The 7,468-nt window shown below is 47.7% G+C and overlaps 1 pseudogene; it reads left to right on the forward strand.

Moving 5' to 3' along the window:
* Positions 1-3,852: 3,852 nt before the first annotated feature.
* On the forward strand, positions 3,853-4,197 carry LOC147732827 (small ribosomal subunit protein mS34 pseudogene; annotated as a pseudogene).
* Positions 4,198-7,468: the final 3,271 nt, after the last annotated feature.

Here is a 7,468-nt window from a genome sequence, read left to right on the forward strand (position 1 = left end):
CAAGATTTATGCCCAAAAATATCAGAACCAGCTACACCGAAGGGATTCTAAGCAGAGGGAATGTTTGACAGGGTTTGATAGAAACTATGGGGCAGATCTACAAGAAAGTGCCATAGAGCGGCACCGCAAGCACTGTGGCTGCGCCACTTTCAGAGCATGGGGAATGCAACATATCTACAATGATATGTTGCATTCCTGTGCTCTCCCCTGCACTTGTGCACAAACAGCTGCCATGCGCCGGCGCTGGCCCCCTTGCACCATGGTGCAAAGATGCCTGCACCCTGGGGAGATTGTTTTTGTGCAGAAAGAGGCACCTTCCTGCACAAAAACGATCACTACAGGCATTTTCCTCTTTCAATGCGTGCTGTAGAATGCAGCACGCGTTGTAAGAGGAAAAAACGAGGAGAAATGAAAACATTTCTCCTCTTTGCGACTTGCTAAGCTACCCCTAAGGAGGTGTAGCAAACTGACGCATTTCCAGGTTTAGGATTTCCCGTAAATCTGGAAATATGTCTGGTTCCATGGGTGTTGCGTGGGCACACCCACAGCAACACCAATGGAACGCCCCTTTCACCCAAAGTGCTGCGTGTAAAAGGCCATATTTACAAGGACAGGAAAAGCCACGCAAGGTGGCTTTTCCTGTCCTTGTAAATATGGGGCAGAAAATGCGCTGCCAGTGCGACACAAAAAGTGACGTAGTGGCAAAGCAAGGGGCATGTAAATCTGCCCCCATTTTTCTAAGGATAGTGTGGCAGTCACACACAACGATACCTAAGGAGTGTATCTGTTTGAAGGGCAGATATATTGCCAACCCAGCAAAAAAAATGTGGAAAGATCAAAAATAGACAACAAAACAACAGCAATTTACAAGATTTATGTTTTAAAAGTATTGGGAGACTGTGAGGTACTGTTGCATTTATCTGTGTTAGAACGTCAGTGTTGTCCAGTTAGCAGTTTTATGCTATGTTCAAGATGCTGAGACAGGTACGTTATTTTAACATGTGGACATCTCCTGGGTCTTCAGGCCCACTTTCATTGATTGTGACGTTTCCACTGTAGTTTGTGGCACAGGTGGATATATGGGGAGCTGGCAAGGCATGTCCCAGATAGCAGGACTGGAATTGGTATCAAGTCATGTGCAAACCAGAAGTCAAATGTTAGATGGGTCATGTTGGAAATGGCCCTTTCAGCGTTTTGCTTGGCTTCTTCCCGGGTGTCTGCTGATCTAGGTGCTAGTCTTAGGACTTTAAGCATGTTTGACACTGCCATTCAGTTCTAAAGCGCTGTGCTTGTCATATAAATACTGGTGATTGGTATATACATGATTGGCTGATTCGGGTTAAGTTCCTTTTGTATGGGTAAGACATATACCCAGGGCATGTACCTGCAGCACTGACTGTGCCATCCATGGAGGTAACACATCGATCATGCCACACGAGGCATGTTTCTCACATAAGATTAGCATGGGGTAAGGAGGGGAAAGGCTATTGAGCAGTATTTACTATGTGTAAAATAGTAGCAGTATAGTGTTTGATATTGATGAGTTATTAAAGCCGAATCCTTTCCGGTAGTCCAATTGCCTTCTGCACTACTAAGGTGGAAATGTCACTTCGGGAAAGTGGGCATTTCGATGCTCATGGCTCTGTGTGCGTGTCGGCCTATCTCAAATTCACATCTGGGTGCTGGGGGGATAGCTACAACTGTCCATTCATGATTGAAGGCCAGAAATAAGGGCTCAAGGTAAACTGCAGACATCTAACTCCGCAAGGCCTTTTTGAGATTCTTACGTGAAGGGAGGAATTGGGACCTGCATTCCAAGGGTGATCATATCTCCTGTGGCAGGATGGCAGACAGGACAAAATTAGGCCTTGAGTGAAATTCCACTCCGCTCGTAGAGTTTGCAGAGTTTTTGCCACTCTGCACTCCACGTAGTGCTTAGAGTTCCCAAAATTTCCACTCGGCATAGCGTACCAGAGTTTTTTCCTCACTTGCCAAAGTTAAGTTTGGGAGTGCAAGTGAAGAAATTCTTACTTCAGACCACCTCCCAGTGAGATTTCTCAACACGGGCAGTAGAGGATGGCCACCACAGCTCACACTGAGAAATCTTGCGTTCGCATTAAGAAGCTGCCGCTCAAGTAGAACTTATACCAGAGCAGCAGAAAAAAGCAGTGCCCTCTTGGGCTGCACATGGTGCAGTTCCTGCTGATTTTCCAGCACGGCACAAACACCTGGAGCTAAAAATCAGTTCGAATGGCACGACCTAATGCACTCGGCTGCTTGTAGAACTCTGTGTAGCATGTCAGAGTTTTTTGGCTAGTTCGTGGAGTTCCATACAGTGGAAGATGCGTGTCGATGCGCATGCGCATCGAGCAAGCGAGACTATGGGGGCTTATCAACTCTTTATCCACACTGCAAGGAATCGTGGCGATTCCTTGCAGTGCCCGTGACTTTTAAGCTCAATGCGCATGCGCATTGAGCTTAAAAGCGCGTGCATGTCCGTCTTTGTTTACCCGCTCCGCCCCCTCCCCTTCCCGCCGTGTCGCATTTCTCCTCCCCCCTCCCCTCTCCTCCGTCCGTCTTGTTAGTTTAATTTAACCCGCTCCGCCCCCTCCCCTTCCCGCTGTGTCGCATTTCTCCTCCCCCCTCCCCTCTCTTCCCTCCGTCTTGTTACGAGATGTATTTTGCGTAATGGGTTTTGGGCATACATTGAACTGTTGGCAAGGCAATTCCAATGGATTTTAGTTGCACATCGGCACTGATTGTATGCGTCCGCCACTGTCAGCTGAGTTTATTTTTTCTTCAATTGGTTGAAATTCCTTGCTCACATGAGCAGTGCAGCTCTGCCTTTGGAGGTTCGGGGGAACACAACTATTTGATGTCTAGGTTCATGGCTCAGACGGTGTCATTTCAAATCACCAAAAACAAACACACTTCCGTTGGTTTGCTTCTTTCCGCAACCCGCATAAAATTGCATCCAACTACGGTTCCGTTGATCAGAGTTCCTGCTGCTCGCTTGTCTGCATCGAAGCCCAGTTTCTTCATTTCCCGTGCTGCCGAACGAAACGTGTTTAAAACTCCATAAAATCGCCGTGTGGAATTTTCTCACTGACTATAATGTGGAACCGGTGAAGTGGGTCTGGGTGCCGAAGGGACACACTTACTCTCACACACATCAGTTACTCGACGGCTAACTCAAATATGGCGTACAGACATAAGACGAATATTGAAAATGTTGATGTAGTAACTGTTCTAACTGGGCGGTCTGTTGATTATCGAAAGCTCTAAGTTTTCATTAAGGTGTTTTAGTGGAATATAAAGCACTATGGGGATTACTTCTCTATAAGTATAGGATACGATACGCTGAGTTCCCCATTCCAACATGGCTACTCAATTCGTCTTTTGAAGATGCTTTATTTCTTGAGAAATGCAAACCTACTACACTAAGACAAAGAACCCGCCTACTTCCGGCGCGAAATAAAGTGCACCTATGAGTAGAGGCTAACTTATTTTCCGTGATAGTCACCTGGGGGGAACCAATCCTTAGCGACCTTGAGCTTCCGTTTCACAGTCGGTCTGTTTAGGCGGGTGCACAGTCCTTAATGACCTTACAATGGCTGCTTCCACCAACAGCATGTTCTTCAACCCATAGATGCGGGTACTCTGGTTTGCCATTCCTTCTGCAACAGATTCGGATGGAACGTTCCTACCGTCACATACGATGTTATTCTATGTCCTTTCATAGCGCAAGCCAGAAATCAGGTTATTAAGTGAAAGCTACAGCGGGACATTTCAAAGCTTGAGGCTTATCGTAGTGTTTTCTGATTGTGTGTCCGTGGCCATTTCGAGTTAGCGATGGCTCGGAAGAAGCGCTTGCGGCTGATTGCCGAAATGGCTCGCAAGATTCGCGAGTATCGGGCTCTAAAGAATCGCCCGCGTGATTCGCAGCGCTATGCCTTGGATTACCAAACCATGACCCGACCCTTCACTGGAAAGCGGCTACCCGTGCTGGCTTGGGAGGACGTTCGCAACGAAAGCCGCCTCTTCGCCCTGCTCAGCGGGCTGCGTCACTTCGGCATCGGGTGGATTGTGACCCGCAAGTCGTGGCTGCAGAGCAGCGAAGACCCTTGCTACTGGACCATCACGAAAGTGAAGGTGGACTACACTGCCGAGGTGGGTAGTTCATCAGTTGCAGGGTGATCTGCCTTAAAGCGTGCTCCTTAGTTTACTTTTTACAGCCCAACTTGCTCTTTTGCAGCTTCCCAAGATCTGAAAATCTGTAGGAGTGAGAACTTGGTCATATATTTGATAACAGTTCAAAACGTGATATGTCGCAAAATGTGACATCAATGATAACACGAGAAGTGATGTTGGTAAAATAACGTTTACAAAAATCAAACCACGGTCCATTACTATAACGGCCCATGGGATGGTTATGCAAGTCGGAGAGGTCCACTTCTGGTATCACGGGGGTAGGCGTATGTAGAGTTACAAGTGTACAGAAGTCATTCAGTTTGGGGGTAGTTGCATGTGTCCTGCACTGACTAAAGTGATCCATCAGGCCAGCGGTGCCCCTGTATGTCCGCATCGTCCATGGTGGTGTAACAATTGAGGTTGCTTCCCATCTTTACTGCCCCATTTCCTCTGAAACAAAGAAAATTATGTTAATTCCATTGCTATTCAAGGGTGTGTGTTAGTTCCTGTCCATGTATATCTCTGTATGTTTGCATCCCATATTTGTTGACATTGTTCTATTGCCCTACATGTGAACTTGGTCCCTGGATGCCATTTGTTGTGGGCAAATACTGATCCTGTGATGCTGTGACCTGGTTTGCACACGCAATCAGGGGTTAGGGGGCTTAGCCTTATAGTTATTACATTCGGGCGCAGAGTGAATGATATCTACGATGCCCCAGTCTAACATCCCCTTTTCCCACTTTGGACAATCGCTCTTGTTACCTGCTGTTTTTAGGTCTCGCCTGTCGATGTGCATGCGCATCGAGCAAGCGAGACTATGGGGGCTTATCCACTCTTTGTCCAACTTGCAAGGAATCGTGGCGATTCCTTGCAGTGCCCGTGACTTTTAAGCTCAATGCGCATGCGCATGCGCATTGAGCTTAAAAGCGCGTGCACATCAGTTTCCTCAGCCGGACTCCAGGCCCCCGCTCCGCCCCCTCCCCTGCCCGCCGTGTCACATTTCTCCTCCCCCCTCCCCTTATCCTCCCTCTGTTCCCTCTCCCCGCTACCCTACTAAAGCCATGTACCTACAATGAGACTCTCCCTCACTCACCCTCAACCCCTCACCCTCACTCACCCTCACCCTCTCACCCTCACTCACCCTCAACCCCTCACCCTCACTCACCCTCAACCCCTCACCCACCCTCACTCACCCTCAACCCCTCACCCTCAACCCCTCACCCTCAACCCCTCACCCTCACCCTCACTCACCCTCAACCCCTCACTCACCCTCACTCTCACTCATCCTCACTCACCCTCAACCCCTCACACTCACCCTCAACCCCTCACCCTAACTCACCCTCAACCCCTCACCCTAACTCACCCTCACCCTCACTCACCCTCAACCCCTCACTCACCCTCAACCCCTCACCCTCAACATCAACCCCTCACCCACCCTCACTCACCCTCACTCTCACTCACCCTCAACCCCTCACCCTCAACCCCTCACCCTCACTCACCCTCAACCCCTCACTCACCCTCACTCTCACTCATCCTCACTCACCCTCAACCCCTCACACTCACCCTCAACCCCTCACCCTAACTCACCCTCAACCCCTCACCCTAACTCACCCTCACCCTCACTCACCCTCAACCCCTCACTCACCCTCAACCCCTCACCCTCAACATCAACCCCTCACCCACCCTCACCCTCACTCACCCTCACCCTCACTCACCCTCACTCTCACTCACCCTCAACCCCTCACCCTCACTCACCCTCAACCCCTCACTCACCCTCACTCACCCTCAACCCCTCACCCTCACACAGTGCAATAGGTCTCGGAGCATTTGAGTTAGAGCTTTTAGAAATGTTTATGCCTTTTTTTTTTTGTAATTCTTTAGCATTGGCTACAGGAAACAAAAATGCTAAAGATGTACAAAAAAACCCCATAAACAATTCTAAAATCACTAACTCTAATGCTGCGAGACCTATTGCATTTCCAATGCTTGGAGGAGAGGAGATTGCATAATGTGTTAATGCTGGGGAGGTTGGCGCAGAATGTAATTCGTGACTGTTGTGACTGTGCATAATGTAGTTTATGTTACAGGTTGAGGTGGAGTTCAGTGATTACCAGTGGTTACTAGTTATATGCTTATGATCTATTACTTTTACCAATTTCTGCTAAATGCTGATCCTGACAGTGACCCACGTGGCCCTGTCATGTGTAAATAATCCCTTGTGAATATTGCCCATGCCAGTTGGCCCAGTGTATGTTATGTGTTTACTATTCTAATGTGTTATGAGAATACAAAGGCTATTTTTATCTAACCTTGTGTAGAGTTCTTTTGTAGTGTGCCTGGGATGTTGTTGCTGTGTGCGTGCGCAAATGCTTTAAACATTGCCTCCGGGATATGCCTGACTGCTCTTGCCAAGCTACCAAGGGGTGAGCAAACGTTATCTTTGGCGTGTAAGTCCCTTGCCCTGACTATAGTGGTGGTTTCTGCCTGGCTTTGGCGCAAGCCTTAGCCAACCAGAAATCCCATTTCTAACAGTATCGAAATTGTTTGACTTGATGAGATGTGTAAACATGTTTGATTATTTTTTCTATTTTAGAGAATGTATAAATAAAAACAAAAAAATATATATTAACACTTTGTATTAGTGCAAAGTCACAAAGAGGGATGCACACTGGTGCAAAATGTTGATTTGTTAAATTATATTTAAGGCTCCCAGTTTTCTGTTTAAACACATTTTTACATATAAATGCAGATGGAGTATTTTTTCCTTTGTCTGTATTTATAAATATAAACGGAAAAATACAGACACACAAGATTTCGACAAAGTGCTTCAGCCCAATGTTGCCTAATCTGGTGCACAGAGCAATGCATCTGCACTCAGCATGTGCCTCGTCTCATAGTCTGAGGTGCTTCACTTCATTCAGCTGAGCTCGGGCAGTGTTTCACCCCAGGGTTGCCTTATCTGATGCAAAGAGAAATGGCTGCCATCTGCACATGAAAGGCGCCCTACTAAGAGGGCGGACTCTTAGTACCACATTTGATGCTCTCCTTTTGCAGGTCATTCATCAGGATCCATGGGGGGAGCCTGGGGTAGTCATTTCCATCTGGCATGCTCTCCCTGTGTCACTTCTGGATGTGTGCTGGGTCTCATGGCCTGAGAGTGCTTTGCTTTATTCAGGTGAGCTGGGCAATTTTGGAGTCTGTTGCTTCTGCCTCAGTGTGCCTTCCCCTATTTAATGTGCATTAATGCTTTCAGCAGCCCCTTGTCTTTAGGTTT

This window comes from Lissotriton vulgaris, chromosome 2_1, assembly GCF_964263255.1.
Source record: "Lissotriton vulgaris chromosome 2_1, aLisVul1.2, whole genome shotgun sequence".
In the NCBI taxonomy this organism is placed as follows: domain Eukaryota; kingdom Metazoa; phylum Chordata; class Amphibia; order Caudata; family Salamandridae; genus Lissotriton; species Lissotriton vulgaris.